Source organism: Equus przewalskii, chromosome 17 (genome assembly GCF_037783145.1).
Source record: "Equus przewalskii isolate Varuska chromosome 17, EquPr2, whole genome shotgun sequence".
Taxonomy (NCBI): Eukaryota; Metazoa; Chordata; class Mammalia; order Perissodactyla; family Equidae; genus Equus; species Equus przewalskii.
The window spans coordinates 57,211,689-57,230,760 of NC_091847.1; the positions used below are offsets into that span (position 1 = coordinate 57,211,689).

At 38.5% G+C, this 19,072-nt stretch overlaps 1 protein-coding gene across 22 annotated transcripts in view; it reads right to left on the reverse strand.

Moving 5' to 3' along the window:
* Positions 1–19,072, reverse strand: part of ZNF385B (zinc finger protein 385B) — a 385,687-nt gene that overhangs the window by 168,162 nt on the left and 198,453 nt on the right. The window contains exon 1 of one of the 22 annotated variants that reach the window (XM_070581623.1): positions 590–698. The exons of 20 other annotated variants lie outside the window; for them this stretch is intronic. The gene's annotated coding sequence lies outside the window, so the exon portion shown is untranslated. Of the gene's footprint in view, positions 1–589; positions 699–19,072 lie in introns of those variants that run through there. One more of the 22 variants, XM_070581614.1, reaches the window with a different exon arrangement.

Below are 19,072 nucleotides of genomic sequence, written 5' to 3' on the forward strand. Positions count from 1 at the left end.
TAACTATTAAGCAAAACATTTTAACCTTCCTGTGTAGAAACTTTTCCCTGCTCCTTGAGGATTTATGGAGCTATCCTTTGACTCTCTGGCCACATCCTCAGGTGACCCCAGTGCACACAGACAGAAGTCAATGCTTTCTATGCTCATCACAAATTCTTCACTAAACCCTCCACATGAACTCAAAAGCATCATAATTTTGCATTGTCTTGAAAGGAATCCCTATGTGTCATGAGAGTAATAGGGTCAGATATAATTTTTCTCTTATCCAGACTCTTCACTGGTAGACTCGATAAGAGTCTATAGTTTATAAGAAGCTGTTTGTGGATTAAAAAAACCCAGGACATCTATATAAATATAGCTGGCCACTCTTGGCAGGAATCCAAGAGTACTACAAGTGAAAACATAAAGTGGTAGCAAATGATTTCTAGCTCTTATTTTGGTCAGTGCTATAGCACACTCACCAGCAAGGGTGAGAACAACGTACTTGCTTTAGTTACAGTATGCTGCGCCTGTCAAGCCTTGGAGTTGCTGGCTAGCATTTCAGGAAAATGTCCAGAGCTATTATTAGATATAATACAGACTTTCCTACCTAGTTTTCAGCTCTGAGCTCTCTGGCAGATGCCTTGGTGATTACAGCCGCAGTAATGCTCGGCATCCCGACAGCCAGCCTGCCCGGGGACCAGCAGCAGCAACTGACCAGGGTTTTGCAGGAGGAATTTTTATTTTTATTTGTCAGATACTTCAAAACAAGGACAAGGTCATTCCCAATGCCAGAACTTCTAGCTAAGCCATAACTTTTCCTTGGGTATCAAAAGTACTGAGAGAAAAAAAATGGAATACAAAAACAAAAACAACAAAACCTGCAAAAGACCCAGTGAACCCAGTTACTTTAAATTTAGTATTAGGAACTCTGGATATTCTGAAGACACCGTTTCAAATTTAACAGCAGCAACACCATCAGCTCCACCAAAAATCACAGGTAATATCTATTTTGCACGTACTATGCATCGGGTGCTGAGCTAAGTGCCTTACATTAAACTCTGCAGTATCCTGAGTTTACCCCTGAGGGGGACAATACAGTGAAGGACCATAAACTCCACCTGGTTGTAACCAGGAAGTGTAGGGGGTGGCGGGTGGAGGGGATTAGGATCGGCCCTCAGCCACTCAGATATTGTCCAGAGACAATACATCAACTCCTGCTGTCTTCTGCCTGGCCCTGTTAGTATGCTTGACAAAAGCTCTCTTGATCCCGAGTTTAGAGTAATAATAAAAACTTAAATCTTTATTAGCATAAGAAAAGTGTTTATGTTTCCTCTCTCTTAGTTTCTCAACAGATCTTGCATATGATGATGACACCAGATTTTGCATATAATTAGTAATGTAACATTTAGGTTTCTTAGCATTTAAAAACAGCAGTTTTTGCATATTCAAAAATAGACTAACAACATTGGAAAATAAATTTTTAAATCCATTACATTAAAAAACAAGTAAACCCAAACCTATATCAAGCTGAGAAGAGAAGAAAAAAAGAGTTAATCCACATATAAGCTGTTTTTAAAAAATAATCTGACTATGTATACAGAGACATATATTCTAAGGCTGAAAAGAATTGTAGGGCATCTTGAACCTGACACAGTAACATGGTGGTTGGTAGTGGTACTGGTGTAGCAGATCTGAAAACTATTTTGTATGCATTGTAGGACTGAGGAAATAAGTAAATATACTGATATTGTGGGGTACAAGGATTCTCACTTGGGAGAAGAGAAATACAAATATGGAATTGGGAAAGGAAAGGAAGGATCCTGTGATGCTGGAATGAAATTGATGGTAGCAGCATAGCAGTACTACACTATATGGCTATAACAGTACTATATATATATAGGTATATGTATGTGTGTGTGTATATATATATATATATTTGAGCGTGTATATGTATTTTAGGATCCACTGAAAGGACCCAGAAGCAATGGCATCCTAATAGCAACGAGCAAATCTAGTGTTCAGATCTGGGTTTTAGAACTAGGCATAGTTCTAAAAGGAACTAGGCCTCTCAGGACAGGAAAGCACAAGTTGAGCCTCAAGTATCTGGATGTGCCACAGAGAATGTGCTCAAACTGATGAGGACTCATTAAAAAGAAACAGAAGCCAACTTTGAAGGGCTCCCACTAATCAAATTTGGTACAATTTGAGCATCAAATGGATAATGAGAAGAATAGATTATAATAATGTTGAGTTGAAAAAGTCTATTCATAAGTACATAGTGATGCTAAAAAATTTTTTTTTAAGGGGAGAGGGAGGAGAAAGGAAAAGCAAGGCAGATCAACTAACAAATGTAAAAGTAATGATAGAAATGGAAAACCAGAATTTTACAACCACATAGTAATAACCAATTAAGGTAACAATCATCAATGGATACCAAAACCACTAGGTCAAAAAACTAGGGAAGAGGATATTCACACAATCTCAAGGTATCACTATGTAGATTATATTTGAAGTAAAAGGGGGAAAAAAGTTGCTTTACAATGGAAAAATCATGCAGACACTACCTTTACCATAACATCACCAGTAATGGAACACATGGACAACCTGTCTCCTGAGAAGGACACAGCATCACCTGTGTAGATATCCTGACCAGAACGCTGAGACTGAATCTAATCATGAGGAAACAATCAAACAAAACCAAAATGAAGCACATTCTGCAAAACAGCTAGACTGGACTTTTCAAAAATATCAACATTATGTAGAATAGCAACACCTCCAAACAAAGCTGGAGACCCGTTTAGTTTAAAGAAGACTAAAGAGATATGACAGCAAATGCAACATATAATCCTGGATTGGATCCCAGATTGGAAAAAGAAGAAAATGACTGTAAAGGATATTATTGGGACAACTGGGGAAACATGAGTAGACTGTGTTATATTATAGCACTCTATCAATAGTACTTCTCTATCAGTAGTCACAGGTATTTTGCAGAGAATGTTCTGGTTCTTAGAATATCCATGCTGAAGCATTTAGGGTCGAAGTGTCTTGATGTCTGTAATAACTCTCAAGTAGTTCAACATGAGTATATATACATATATATGCATCTTAGTGATGTTTAAGTGTACGAACATAAATATGTGAAACATAATATTCTATATACTTTAGAGAGTAAGAGAGCTAATGCAAGTGTGGAAAAGTTAATATTTAGTAAAAGGTGAGGGGGTATATAGGTGTTTCTTGTACTATTTTTTCAGTTTGATATGGTTTGAAATTGATCAGAATAAAAAGTTAGGGGAAATTGCAGTGGGAGATATTTAGGTTCAATTAGAAAAGAATGATGAGGGGCCAGCCTGGTGGCGCAGCGGTTAAGTTCGCACTTTCCGCTTCTCGGTGGCCTGGGGTTCACTGGTTCAGATCCTGGGTGCAGCCATAGCACTGCTTGGCAAAAAAAAACCCCATGCTGTGGTAGGCGTCCCACGTAGAAAGTAGAGGAAGATGGGCATCATGGATGTTAGCTCAGGGCCAGTCTTCCTCAGCAAAAAGAGGAGGATTGGCGGTAGTTAGCTCAGGATTAATCTTCCTCAGAAAAAAAAAAAATGATGAGCAAATTACTAACTGGGGGGAATATATTGCTAGGGAGATGATGGGAGGGAAGACAAGCACCTCTCTGAAACAGCTTAGAGTGAGCAGTGGAATAGACCAAGTGAACTCAGGAGGTCCTATTTGGTGTTATAATTGGTAAACTGAGAAAAAAATGGAAACTGGAAAAAAAATTTAAAATAACCTTTTTTAATATGAGCTTGATTAGGATTCAAATTTTTAGTTTTTTCTTTGTGAACACAATGGTATGACAGCCATCACCTTAGACCAAAATTCTCTTCTCTATTTTCTAGTTCAAAAGTTATGAATGCATTTTATCCCTCAAAAGATATATTTTCCCTTAACTTTTATTATAGCTCTATTAAACATGAATTTTCCTAAGTCCTCTTTGAATCTTTTCTTTTTTTTTAGAGGTTTGACCACCTGCTTTGGCGGTGATTTCCATAATGTGACTACTGCATGAAAAAGTGATTCTTTTTATTATATTTTATTTGCTTCTTTAGAACTCCAAAGATTTCCCTTTGTGGTACTTTTCAGGGATTTCTTAAACAAGTGTGTTCGACACTAACCATATGCAACAAAATTTTATAGTCTGCCATCATATTCGTTTGTTTGTCTAGCCTGAAGAAATGACATCTTAATTCTTTTAATCAGTCTAGCTACTGCCACTTTGATGTCACCTCACTCACTTTTAATTGCCCTTCTTCTGTCTTCCCCATGCAGTTAGTTATATTTTTCTAGAAGCAAAACAAGTGGAAGAGAATATACTTCTCTAAACCTCTTTACACAGACTAAGGTAAATTTATGGTTTCATTTCTGAGACTTTGATGAAGTCGAGCAATTATTTATTTTTTTAATGAATGATAACTTTTGTTTGCAACTGTACCTTCACTTATAACTTCAAGGGACAAATTGTAGGGCTTTTCTTGAAGCAGACACGGACTCTTGGAAATTACCATTTTATAAATATAAAATATAATTTGGATTTTCTCCCCTGAAAACATTGTTACACATGTACACAACAAAATTGAACTTCTGTGGTCTCTAAACATTAAATATTCAGAATTTTTTTTTTTTCCTGGTGAGGAAGATTGTCCTTGAGCTAACATCTGTGCCAGTCTTCCTCTGTTTTGTATGTGGGATGCTGCCACAGCACCGCTTGACAAGTGGTATGTAGGGCTGTGCCTGGGATCCAAACCTGTGAACCCTGGGCTGCTGAAGTGTAACACACGAACTTAACCACTATGCACCAGGCCAGCCGCCCAGAATCTACTTTTGATACTTTTAATTCCATCTGTAATCCCCAGACTCAAAAGTAGAGAGGGGGTCAAAACCATCAATTTACAGCCAGCTTGTCCCTGTAGAGAAATCTTGCCAACCAGAGCAAAGCTTGCTCAACCTCACAGTTGGTGAGCCAAATGAAGGCCAAGCCCTTTCATCCCAGGAGCCACAGTGTAGAATGGACAGTGATCAGAGGCTCTGGTGGCCTGGGATGCTGTCAGTGTAGACGGGAAGAATGCATAACTGTCAATGCTTATCTGCCCCCGTTCATCCTTGGCATGTGTGTAAGCAACATGTGGCTCCCTTAGCAGCACTGACAGTCTCAAAGAATTTGATCCAATTCTAACCTGCAGGTTATTAAGAACAGCATCTTGCAAGGGACTCTAAGAAACCATATAAAACTGAAGACTGATTTAGAATGAAATTGAGTTTTCAGAGATATTGAAAACTTTAGTCTGAAAAAAATATTTGAAACAAAGACAACTATATTTAGAGATATTATAAGCCACACATCCTTTGGGACCACAAAATCATAATATTAGAACTTGGAGGAATGTCAAGAAATCATTTGATGTGGTTTTCTACCTTCAGAAATTTGAAACAGTAAATGTTTTAAGAGAGTAAATAGGATGCTACTTTGAATACCTGTAGGGTAGAAGACACATCATCCTCGCTTCTAATGGTCAAAAATGTTCCTCCCCATCACCCACATCTTCTCGTGCCTAAACAAGCCCATTCCTTTTTTTTTTCTCATAGGACGTACATCCCATAATGATCTTAGTTATTCTTCTTTGAATCAATATGAAGTACAATCTAACTAGCGATTCTTCAAGTGTGGTCTATAGACCCCTAAGGGTCTTGAGATACCTTGAAGGAGTCTGGGAGGTCAAAATTAATTTTGTAGTGACACTAAGACTTTTTTGTTTTCCTTTTTCACTTTGTTGATGTTTGCATTGATGGTACAAAAGCAATAGTGTGTAAATTTACTGGTGCCTTAGAAGACTAAAGGTTGTGACACCAACTATACTATTAGTCCTTGACTTCACCACTATACACGCACAGTTAAAAGAAAAACAGCAATTTATCTTAAGAGCATCCTTGGTAAAGCAGTAAAAATGATTAACTTCATTAAGTCAACCCTTCAGTAAACATCTTTTGAATATTCTGTGTGACAAAATGGGAAGGATTCATAAAACACATCTGCTGTGTATTGAAATATCACGGTTGTCTTGAAAAAAAGCCTCTCAGTAATTGAGTTGTGAGTTGAACTAGCCACTTTTTTTAATGGAATACCATTTTCACTTGAAAGAGTGACTGGCAGACAAACCGGTTGTTCAGACTTGGCAATTTGGAAGACATTTTCTTAAAAACAAATGAGTGAATCTATCACTTCAAAGGGAATTCACGGTATTATTTTTGGCAATAATAAAATTCAAGATTTTAAGTAAAAGTTAAGATTTTGGAAAACTAGTATTCAGCACTGTCAGCTTGATAGCTTCCTAATACTTAGAAACTTTTCTGAGAGATTGATAATGATACGAATAAATATGATTTTTTGATATTGTATAAGCAAATGTATCAATATTTGGAAGATGTGCTTATCTCAGGAGACCAATATTTTTCAAAGACTAACGCAGGATGCTACAGAATCATACATAGTTATAAGATCCATTCAAAGTACAGAGAAATCAATGCATTTCTTACAACATAGTATGAAAAGTTCACTGATACAGTTTTAGACTCTATGTTGCTACTAATGTTTAAAAAACTACCACTTGTCCAATTCTGGTGTGATATCAAATGGAACGGAATACAACTCCACAATAAAAACAAATGAATTTTTGACACATGCAATGAGAAGGATGAATCTCAAAGACTTTACACTGAGTGGAAGAGACCAGTTTCAAAAGTCTATGCACTGTATGATTCCATTTATATAACATTCCGGAGAAGGCAAACCTATAGTGATAGAGAATACCTCACTGGCTGCCAAAAGTTAGGGATAGAGAGAGGGTGTGACTACAGGGTGCAGCACAAAAGATCATTTTTTTAGGGGGAAGATTGGCCCTGAGCTGACATCTGTTGCCAATGTTCCTCTTTGTTTTTTTTCTCCCCAAAGCCCCCTAGTACCTAGTTGTACATCCTAGTTGTAGGTCCTTCTAGTTCTTCTATGTGATACGCCACCTCAGCGTGGCCTGATAAGAGGAGCGAGGTCCCCACCTAGGATCCCAACTGGCAAACCCTGGGCTACCAGAGCAGAGCGCACGAACTTAATCACTTGGCCACGGGGCCAGCCCCGCAAAAGAAATTTTCAGGGTGATGGAACTGCTTGAATTGTGATTATGGTGGTAGTTACATAAATCTACATAGGTACTAAAACTTCAAGAACAAAAAAAAGTCAATTTTATTTTATGTTAACTAAAAATAAAATTTAAAAAAAGAAAAAATCTTATAGCACATTTGCTGACGGAAGATACTCAATAAATGTCAGCTTTATAAAAACATATGAGATTCAAAATCCTGAGCACTACTCTTAATCCACTTACTTAATTTGATTCTTTGAGAAGATTCTACACTTATAAATAAAACAAATCCCAAAATATTTCCCCTGGTGATACTCATACTCAGTCAGATTTGGGAACTGCTACTCTTGTGAAAATAATAAGGAAGCTCAAATCCTGGAGTTTTCTTCCAGTTCTGCTTCTAACTCGAGGAAAGCAGATATAATGCATTCTATCATCACTGTCGCAGATATTGTAAAGCTCTGTTTGTTAGTGCTGCCAGCATTGGATAAAGGTAATGATAGCTGTTAACTGTTATTGAGCGATTGCTATCTCCAGGCCTTGTGCCAAGACTTATACCCAGTCCTCTCATTTAAACCTCAGAACAATCCTACCAGTTAGGTCATATTGTTTCAAGATCACAGATCTCACAGTCAGACCACAAAATGCACGCATGCAGCAACTGTTTTGAAGCAAGCTCTGCCCCTCGGTCATCAAGGCCCAATATTTACCAAAAATAGATGTGACAGGAAAGCTGTCTTTTATCCTATATCCTCTAAGTCACAAATCTTTTAAAACTTACTTTAAGAGAGATTTCTATTCCAAACAATTTCTGGTGAAAGATTTACTTTCATTGTGAAAATTCAAATCAAGATGTCAAATTATCCACAGATAATTTTGGCAACTTTGTATTTCTAGCATTTCCTGGATTAGGGGTGATGGGATTGGAACATTAGTCTAAAATAAAACATGAAGAAAGTCTAAGCTCATCAACTGCTCAAACAAATCTGCTCGTTACTCATAGACTCCATCATACTCTACATGTCCTCTGCCTTATTTCCCTAAAAGTCATTTCTTTTGGCATCATTCCTGTGGTAGTGTGTTTGAAATGGTAATTTAGGGTCTCACTATCTAAACTTCCTGACTTAACGTCCCATTTTTGGGACATTTTTAAAAACTTTTTAAAAAATGTAAAGTACCATAATTTCCCATTATTATTTATTAGCAAGAGGATGGTTTTCACCTGAGGCAGTGTAATCCTTCTGTATAATTTGTGTCAGAGATGAGATGTCAGAATTTGAATGGTAGAGAAGTTTGCGGAAAACACTAAAATGCCATGGCTGTACCCCACATTACCACTTTATTAGATTTACAAAGCACATGGAAGAACTGGGAGAACCACCCGACTTGAGGATGGCTCAGCATGGCAGCTGGAATGACTTTGGCCACATGTGTTGTGACACCCAATCTTACAAAGGAGAAATTCTGACAGCGTGGTTGAGAAATGCTGAAATTTTTGGACTGGTTCTGATCCAGTTTTTATTGCTAGTTCTTGGACTGCTGATACAAGTAACGCATCACAGTCAAATAACCCTCCATCAATCTGGAGAGACGTTAACATATCTCACTGTCTTTTATGTATTTTGATGTACTTAAGAAGAAGAAGAACCGATATTGATTGAAATCTATATATCAGGCAATATGCTAGGGGTTTCATATGCACCATCACATAAGATAAGAGGAAGAGTTTTAAGACGGCCCCTGAGTAGCAGTTACTCTTGAGACTCAAGCTTTATGGTTCCCCAAACACAGTTCATGAAAACTGGTAAAATGCCAAAAGCCTGCAGACTGCTTATGCCATCTGAAATGGCTTCCTGCCCTGCCTGTTGAAACTCTCTCTTCCTTTAAGTCCCAATTGCGTACACCTCCTCTGTGGAGCCTTCCCTCATCAGCCCAGCCTAACGTGTTCTTCCTTCTTGAAGTCTTACAGAGTAGGGCTCATGGACTAGTGTCCCTTGAGACCTCTAGGGCCCCAGACCTGTCGCCACCTTCCTGAAGCAGATCATGAAGGGTGGGCTCGTGAAACTGTACTTATATACATGCCTAAGTGCATTTTTCATTCTGTGGAGAAGATCAAAGATTTTCATTTTGTTATTAAAGGGGAACCTAAACCTTGGAAGTTTAAGAACCACATCGGGTCTAATCTCTTCCTTCCTTTCCATCCTGCTGTCTTCGCCTCACGTCAGCATCTTCCCCCTGGCTACTGCAACGTTTTCTGGCCTGCTCGCCTTTGTCTCCCCCTCTGGCATTCCACCCCCCACAATGCTGCCAGAGTGATCTTTCGAAAACATAAACCTGAGGTCATATTCAACTCTGTATCCTGTTACGTCCTGAACAGTACGTTGAACACAAGAGTTGGTCAATAAATATCCACTGAATAAATGATTGCATAAATAAACTCCTGCTGACAGTCCACGAGTCTTCAGCTCAGGACCCAAAAATAAACCTTGACTTGCTCTCTGTGACACCCTAAGAGCTTTAAGCCTATGGGCTTGGCATTATATTCGGTATAATGAAATACACTCTAATGTGCCAAATTAAAATCGCAAGCTTCAACTTGTGAAATGAGTACATTTCAAAAACACGCCCCTAGTTTAACTGTCACAGATAGACAGAATACAATCAGGTCAGTAGGTATGTGGTATTGAGTTTGTTTAGAATGACCAGGAATATCTTCCTTTGGGGAGAAGATTTCAAAGAACTGTTACCTAGATGAATATACTATTTAACATACTATTTTAACATGCAATCATGGATATAAGCAAAGCTATAACCTAGGAATAGAAAACTTTTAGGGATTAACATTGCATACAAACATTTTTTTCAATTATCAGTGTCAGATGTCACAGCTTTGACTTTTAGACAGAAACAGACTGTCTGCCCTCCAGGCCAAGCTGATACAAGCTCGTCTTAGAGTCCAGAAATACAAACTCCCCATGTTATGTTTTATCTATGTGTGTATAGAGAACTAAACAGCTGCAAACTTCTACTATGGTCTGGAACATTCCCCAGAGAAAATCAACTAGGCTCCCTAACTAGCACAAAAGAGCCTAAGAAACCCTAAGGTGGCTGAAGTTGTCCCTATAGTAGCCTAGAATCCTCAAGTTCCCTGAGCCATAACGTTCCTTTAATCTGGAAGCCAAGCCAAGCCTTGTCCAACCTGAAGCTCCCAGCCTGGAGCTCCTGAGAGCTGGCCAGCCTTCCCGGGCCCCAGGCCTGCATCCCATATTGCCAAATCTCAAGTCTGGCCCAGAAAATAACTGTGCTCTAAATCAAAAAGAAGTGATCAAAGAGGCCCATAATCTCCTGCTGTAGTGGCAGTAGTATTGAAGTGAGGTTTCCTTCCATAGCAGCTATACCGAGGACAAAAAATAGCAGGCATGTGACTGAGGAGATCCTACGGATGGGGGAAACCAGACGAAGATGTTCAGGTACTCACAGTGTTCATACAAGGCTCCTAAGTCAAGGATTACCTACGTTAAAAAGCCAAAACATGTGCTAATAACAGCATCAGGAATCACAGGTTAGGGGATAGGGAGAGATTCAGAAAAGAGGTGAAGTAGTCTAAGCTGTGGTATTAAAAAACATTTAGTGATTATATTTTTATTCCTTCTCTATGGTTATTCAAGTTAAAATATTGGCAGATAATAATTTTTTTAAAAACAACTCACCCTACACCTTCTTGGATAATTTATTCTAAAGTTATTAGATGGAGCAGAGCAAGGTATAGTCTGCATCAGAGTGGGAGTGAGGGAGCCTTGGTGACTCAGTACAAAGTGTCAGAACAGAATAGGCGAACAAGGTATCTGTGGCCCAGGATCGTCCAGCATGGGGAGTCAGAGCCCCAGGAGGGTAAGGAAGGTGTCCCCACATGGCAGCAGCCCAGCACGAAGTGTTGCAGCCTGAGTGTGGCGAGGAGGGTGTCTACACTGGGACATGAGGCTCAGCCTGCAGTGGGGTCTTGGGGATGGGTGGGGTGAGGACAACTTCCACCTGGGGAGGCAGCATGGGAGCAGGGGTGGGGGTGCTGGCAGCCCCTTGTGGTGTGTCAGAACCCAGGTCGGGTGAGGAAGGCATCTGCTTGGGGGAACGGTGGTAGGAGCAATGGGAGGTTGGTTACATATGGAGGAATTGATCGGATGTGTAAATATATTAACGATAATGAGAGCCAGTTTCTCACTGTTGGAGAAGTGAGTCACAAGTCGGGAAAGGGAGATATAGAAATAAATGTAGACATATATGTACATATGTGTATGTGTGGTTGTGTGCACACGTACATCCATGTATAAGCTCCCTAGCACTGTCCACTGAGAGGGCTTGATAGCAGCAGCATCCCCAAAGGCAAGGAGCACGGCTAGTACCCAGATGGTGGTTTCCAAAGACCGTTCTCCACTAAAGAGAACCAAGACTCCTTGAAGAAAATGCTCAAGTCAGGGCTGGGCTAAGAAAAATACAAGACGAGCCTGAAATATCTTACTGTGCCAGAGAGTAAGGAGGTGTTCAAAAATGACAAGTCTCCTGAGTCAAAAGGACATAGGATTTGGCTTGAAAGAACATCTCTGGCCTAATCTGGGATAATTTGTGCATCAAAAGAAATGATGATTATAAGGGATTATAACTCATTAAATTAAATAGGAAACCATGATCCAAGTGGATGGAAGTAAACAAACGGCAAGTCTGATGAGGAATGGCATATTTTTATGGTTTCAAAGTACCTTCCACAAAATGTTTATTACTTGTAAAGGGGAAAGAAAAGAGTAACTCTGTGTAGAAGAGCCTGGCCAACACCAACTTTCTCAAGAGATCAAAGTGAACATCATCACTAATGAGAGAAATTAAAATCACCTGAGGCACGATAGGATCCAATGAGAGGAACAGAGCATTCATCCCATGATATTCGTGCCCAAGATTCACAACCTGAAGCTAATCAAGAAGAAACATCAGAAAATCCAAATTGGCCTGTGATCTTCAAAAGAGCCAAAATCATGAATATTAAGAAAACAAAAAACACTGAGGAACTATTCCAGACGACAGGAAACTAAATAGACACGGCAACTAAATGAGATGAGTGGTTTTGAAATAGATCCCTTAATTCTAAAGCACATTATTAGGACAACTGCTAAAACCTGAATGTTGTCCGAGGAGGAGATGCCGGAATGTCTAATTTCCGAATTCAGGTGATCGGCTTATAGTTGTGTAGGAGATTGTTCTGTTTATAGAAAATAAATGCTAAGATATTCCAGGGTAATTGGGTAACTCAGAAAAAAAATGTTCTTGGTACTATATTACAAATTTTCTGTAAGTTTCATCTTGTTTAAAAATTTTTTAAATGTCTCCAAAAAGAGAATGAGGTAAACATGTCTTTCTATGGAAAAACTACAAGATACACCAGATACAGTACCGAGAAAAATATTAAGGTATGGAATATATCATATGACTACGTGTGTGCATGCAAACACATACACATATGTATGTATGTTTGTTTTAGTTTTTTTGTTTGTTTTACTCTGAAACAAAGCAAAAAATTCATTAGCAAAGTTTGTTTGGAGGAATGAGGATTAGGGGTTTAGGAAAGAGGAAAAAATATTTACTTTTCATTATCTTATCTACCTTTCTATATTCTTAAGTTTTAACTTGTTATGTTTTACTTTAACTTAAAAATTAAAATATTCAGCTTAATAAAATAAAGTCAGTACAAAATAAAATTTTAAAAGGTAATTCTGATCATAATATCTATTTGCATTTCTCAATGCTAGTATCCTTCCTTTCCACTTTGCTGGGCTAAGTGAAAAGAAATATCACCACCAGAGACTCTGTGCTTAGCACAGAGCCTGGTACATTGTAAGCAATAATGACATGCTGCTCCATAAATGCATGAGCCAGTAACTCATACACATAGCCATTTCACAAATATGTGATTTCATCGTGGTTTTTTTTTTTTTTTGAGGCATAGAAGACCTGTGTTTATTGTCATGTCTGTAACATGTAGACTACACTCAAAGTAACAAAGTTCCTCTGGATGAAGATTCTAGAAGACTAAAGAAGCAAGTGAGTGATTTCACTCGGAAAGATCGTGTGTCTGTAATGTTTTGAAAGAAGGTAGCGTGTTTGAAGCATGAGAAAAGGAAATAAATTCTAATTCACATTTTGCTCCATTATGCCAAAGCCCTATGTTTAGGACACTGGTCCACGGAGAATTTGGCTTGATAAACAGCATTTATATAATCAGGGGCAATCACAAACAATGGGCATAAATGAGGGAAGGTGACATACATTATTCAAGACAAAGGATGCTGGAAGACAAATGAAAGCCCAAGTAATAGACATTGCTAAATGCTGAAAGGATAACATGATATCCTTCATGCTTGAACTTGGTGCACAGGCTGTGGGTTTTATTGTTGAAAGAGGAATCCTGTATCAAGCTGTCATTTTGAGAGTGGCACTGTGCCTTCTTCAGTCATTTGGCTGTACCGGTAACTCACATTTATTCCACACATAGTGGATATTTCATTGCTTTTATCAGAAGTAGAAGAAAAGCAAATCAATAAGGTAGGAAGGTGAGAAACCAAGACACAAAGCCTTTTATGGTTATCTATATAATGTTATGAATTTTCTTTGAATTGACGTGTCACAGCACAAGACTCAGTTGACTGATAGCCAAACCTTTCCGTCTTACTAACTAAGAAGCATTAAATCCACTAGACAATTGATATAGTCATACCCTGGTGCAAAGTAAGAAGTGATTCAGGCAAAATAACAGCATGATAGTTATCTTCAGCATCAAAATGGCAAATATTTGGAGAAAATGCCTACTGTTTTCCCTTTGCCATTAGCAATATGCAAGGATGGAAAAACAAAGACATACATTAATTTAACTGCATAATGTAGAAGAAAGATATAGGCTCATTTAAATAATTCTGAGTTTAGTATCTTCAGAGTGCATGTTTTCTCCCAAATTTTTTAGCATTTGAGAAAAATCTGGCAAAAAGGTCAAATTATACAGGTTGTCTACAAAGTTAGGTAACTAACATTGGATAAACTTATTTATTATCATTATTTTTTATTGAGATATTATTGACGTATAATATTATATAAGTTTCAGGTGGATTTAATATTTGTAGGGATAAACATTTTTAAACAGTGTGTAAACTACATTTTGGAGCAATTAAGTTCAATAATGTGTTTTCAGGTGAAGGACCTCTAGGTACAAAGCAACGCATTTAACGGTTCATCTGAAAAAAAAAAGTTACTCAACAAATATACTAACAGTGTCCAAAAAGTCTAGAAACACAGGGAAAATCAGATTTTTGTTGTGTTTTTTACGTTAATAATTGGACATAATGCTCTATATTTAGAGGTCCTTCACCTAAAAACATGTCAGGAGGCTGAAGAAAGTACACTGAACATAAAATTTTAAAATATAGCTAACATACAATATAAAAAATAAGCTTATTCTTTTTCCCAGTCTCATGAACACACTACATTATACAGTACATAAACTGCTTAACGTCTTTTACCACAAATAAATAAATAAATGGATGAACGAATAAACACAAAAACAAAAGTACAGTAAGATGCTCCTTGAGACTAAGTTTTTATGAGAACTCCAAATATGATCTATAAGTTGATAAAGGAGGATGTGACTATTGCTCTGTAGAACCCCCCAGGTCTTTGAGTGCTAAACCATCAGCATGGAACCACAAGTATGGGGCTGGTGTTAACGTCGTCACTGGGAGCACGGTGGTACACCTAAAGAAGACTGGAGCCCTCATGGAAAGTGGCTAAGATTAGGCTCCCTTTTATTTATCAGGGACACCTCTTCTCAAAAAAAAAAAAAAATTAAGGAAAAAGAGAGTCAGGAAGAAATGAAAAATACATTCCATAGGAGTGTTTCTTTCTATTGTTTTAGAAAAATAGAAAGAGCCTTATTTAGCATGCCAAACCTATATTGTCAGCGAAAAGACTTAGTCTTAGTTAGATGAAAAATAGAACTTCCGAGCTTCCTTTTCAACAGGTCAGAGAATCAGCTAACTCTAGACAAAGCATTTTAAGGTGTAGATTTGGAAACATAACAAGGGGCTCTGACCTCCTAAGTAGTTCTAGACTCCGCAGTCACAACTGTTGAGATATATAAATAACGTCAACCACTATTAGGACAACTTTTCCATGATTATGTGGTTCTATTTTTTAGTTTCAATGAGTATTTTTCCCAGAGTACAGGTCTATACTACTAGTATAAAATAGTATATTTGTATGTAAATATAGTATAGTAGTATAGTAGTAAATAAATGTTCAATGATGTCTAAAACCAGAGTTCATGTAGTTTATCCCCAAACAGTGTTAACACTGTGCTTGGAACTATTTCATGTGTGTTTCAAAGAATTGAACAGTTTGTGCCAATGGATTCTGGGAAACGCTGCTTTTACAAGTGAGTACTTACAGGACTCCCACTAAATAAAAGCACACATTACTAACAGTGAGGCTTTAAACTGCTCGCCTGAGCAGCCAGGAAATTGGGCGTTATGGATATTAACTCAACTCTCATGGTCACCCTCATCCAAAACAATGGAACCATTCGCTAGTCCCATAGCCCTTGACACCCTATCCTTGTAGTTATTTGCGTATCTGATTCCCAGCTAGATGAGCAGTACCTTGGACACCAAGTATCTTATTAATTTCTCAATCACTACATATACTAGCATATAGTATATTCTCAGAAATTATTTTTTGAATGAATGAACAACAGTGATACTAAATAGAGTACCACACATACCTCACCTATTTATTTGGTAACTTCAACAGTTCAAAATTCAGCAAAGCACTGGAAAATGTGCCTCCTCTCCCTCACCCCTCAAAAAGCATCAGAAGATTAAAGATTCTTAAGAAAGTCCCCAAGGTCTCAAAGACTTAGTTTAGAAAAAAAAAAAATTAGACATAATCTCCTTAAGGAGAGGAGCCTTTTCTGCTTTGCTCACCTTGATATCTTCAGGGTCTTTTGTGAGCATAAGAGATGCTCAATAAAAATGTGTCAGACAAATGACTACAGTAGTGTTATCTCTTTTCTGAGTACATACAGGAATGAAAATAGCTGAATTCAGAACTAGGAGCTAGAGCTGCTATAGACATGGACAGCTGTGACACATACCAGCTGACATTGTAGAACACCAGCAGACCATAAAAAGCATGGTCAAAAACGCCAAAGCATGACAAGCTGGGACCATTTCTTTTAGGAGCAAACAGATCTCAATCCCGCACTAGATCCTGTGCACTACCACTGCAGAGCACAACCATTAGAAACTAATATTTGCATTAAGGATCCCGAGTTAAAATAAGTTTTTTTTCTGAGGAAGATTAGCCTTGAGCTAACATCTGTTGGTAATCCTCCTCTTTTTTTGCTTGAGGAAGATTAGCCCTGACCTAACATTTGTGCCAATCTTCCTCTACTTTATGTGTGGGTTGCCACCACAGCATGGCTGACAAGCCGTGTAGGGCTGCACTTGGGATCTGAACCTGTGAACCTGGACTGGTGAAGCACAATGCACTGAACTTAACCACTATGCCATGGGGCAAGCCCCTAAAGTAACTTTTCTTTTTTTCGCTGAGGTAGATTGACCCTTCTGAGCTAACATCTGTTGCCAATCTTTCTCTTTTGGCTTGAGGAAGACTGTCCCTGAGCTAACATCTGTGCCAGTCTTCCTCTATTTTGTATGTGGGATGCCTCCACAGCATGGCTTGATGAGTAGCGTTAAGGTCCACGTCTGGGATCTGAACCTGCAAACCCCAGGCTGCTAAAGCAGAGCTTGTGAACTTAACCACTTTGCCACTGGGCCAGCCCCCTAACTTATTTTGATTAATTTTAATACATTTTATTCTAATTTTTAAGATGCATACATGGCTCATTTATTTTCAACTTTTGGTTTTTAATACTAAAAACCACTTAAGAGCACAGCTTTTTTTTCCTTTTTGGCTAAGGAAGATTTGCCCTGAGCCAACATCCATTGCCAATCTTCCTCTATTTTTGCTTGAGGAAGATTCTCCCTGAGCTGACTTCTGTGCCAGTTTTCCTCTATTTTGTATGTGGGTCGCCACCATAGTATGGCCGTCAATAAGTGGTGTAGGTCTGTGCCCAGGAACCAAACCTGGGCCTCCAGAAGTGGAGTGCATGAACTTAACTGCTAGGCCATGGCGCTGGCCCAAAAATAAAATTGTAAAAGCCATTCAGTGTCTAGAACATTAAAGAATGCACAGAGGAACATGATGAGCTAAAGGAACACTTCCATCAGTTATTGTTCACATTAAATGTTGGGTGGGGAAGATGTTTTGAAATAAGTTCAGGAGATCATGTGTGCTGCTTGTTCTCTGCTCCCAGATCTTTTCTCTACTCTTTGCCCATTCTGTGTAGGAAGAAGTGAGAAGTTGAAGTATTCCTTTTGGTCTCCCTCCTTGCCCTTCTGGCAAGTGGCATCTTTCCATGATAACAGCTCCTGTTGAGTCGTCTCCCTTTCAGCCTCCAATTTCAGCTCTCACCAAACTTACACACTTCCATTACCTCCCTTCTCCCTCAGGAATAGGGGAGCTAACGGTCGGTCAATAGGAACCTCAACATCTATTGTTGACTCCCCTAAACCTTACCACGCCTCTGCAAACAGGTCCTTCATTAAATTCTCTTTGTAAATCCCAGCTGATTATCCTTTCTATGTTCAATCAGAACTCTTTGACTGATATACCATAGAATACAGTGGGGTCCTTCTTAGTTTGTTTGAGACTCAGAACCAATACATTAGGGACAAGTTAATTATCAAACCAAACCATCTCTATTTCTTCCTACCACATGAAAGTACCCTAAAAGGCTCAAGGGACTCGCAAAGAAGGAAAAGACAAAGATATTATGTGATCAATAGTGGCAAGCATCCTCTCGTTTCAACAATACTCCAACTAGTGAAGAAGTCTGGACTGGCCAGTGCTTTCCTCACAGCAGCCAAGGCCACTTTAATCTTTCTAAAGGGATGAAAAATAATTGGTGATACTTCTCCAAATTATTTTGAAATATTTCTGTAGAAAGAAACAGAGAAATGCGTGAGTGAGAGGAGGCAAAAAAAAAGTTTTAACGGAGAAAGGTCATGGGCCTGGCTCCACTAATTTTCAAGCAGACTACAGAGGAGGACCTTGTATTTGGTGACCTAAAGATGCAACTAGAATTAAGGGATGGAGTGGGAGGCATTACATGACCTTCTAGCACAGGTGGATAGAAGCCTGTCGTCTGGGCCAGGGCTCTTGCCCATCTCACTGGAACAGAGGGAAGCATAGCGAATGAACGGAAAGAAATACTGGATTAGATTCTAATTCCATCTTTCCTAGATGAGACATCTTGGTTAAGTCACTTTGGCTGTCTTAAGCAAAATAAATAAGGGTGATGAAAAATACCATATTAATTCTTCATGAAACTATGGTTCCAAGAATGTGAAGATTATTCTAACCTCTTAGGGATGACACTTTTAGATTTCCAGGTTTCGGGAAATTATCTCACTGGTTAGCCCTCAAAGGGTCTATTTTACAAATCTTATTATTCGCACTGAAACATTTGCCTCCTACTATCTAGAAAACAATCCTATTCTTCTACTGGAATGGCAGCAAGTGGACTTGAGACAATTCTGTATGGACTAGAGAATACCTATTGTACATCAAAACTTTCAGGGTGTCATTTAGCACATATTTATTCTTAATCCAACTTTGCAGCCCAATGGCTTCTGAACATCAAATCTTCTTCCAGCATCATCTCAGAGTATGATTTTTAAAGCATATGGAGACCGAATCTGAGCCAATGTATTTTATTCCAAGTGAGGATCTTTGGTTTCTCATATGCTTTT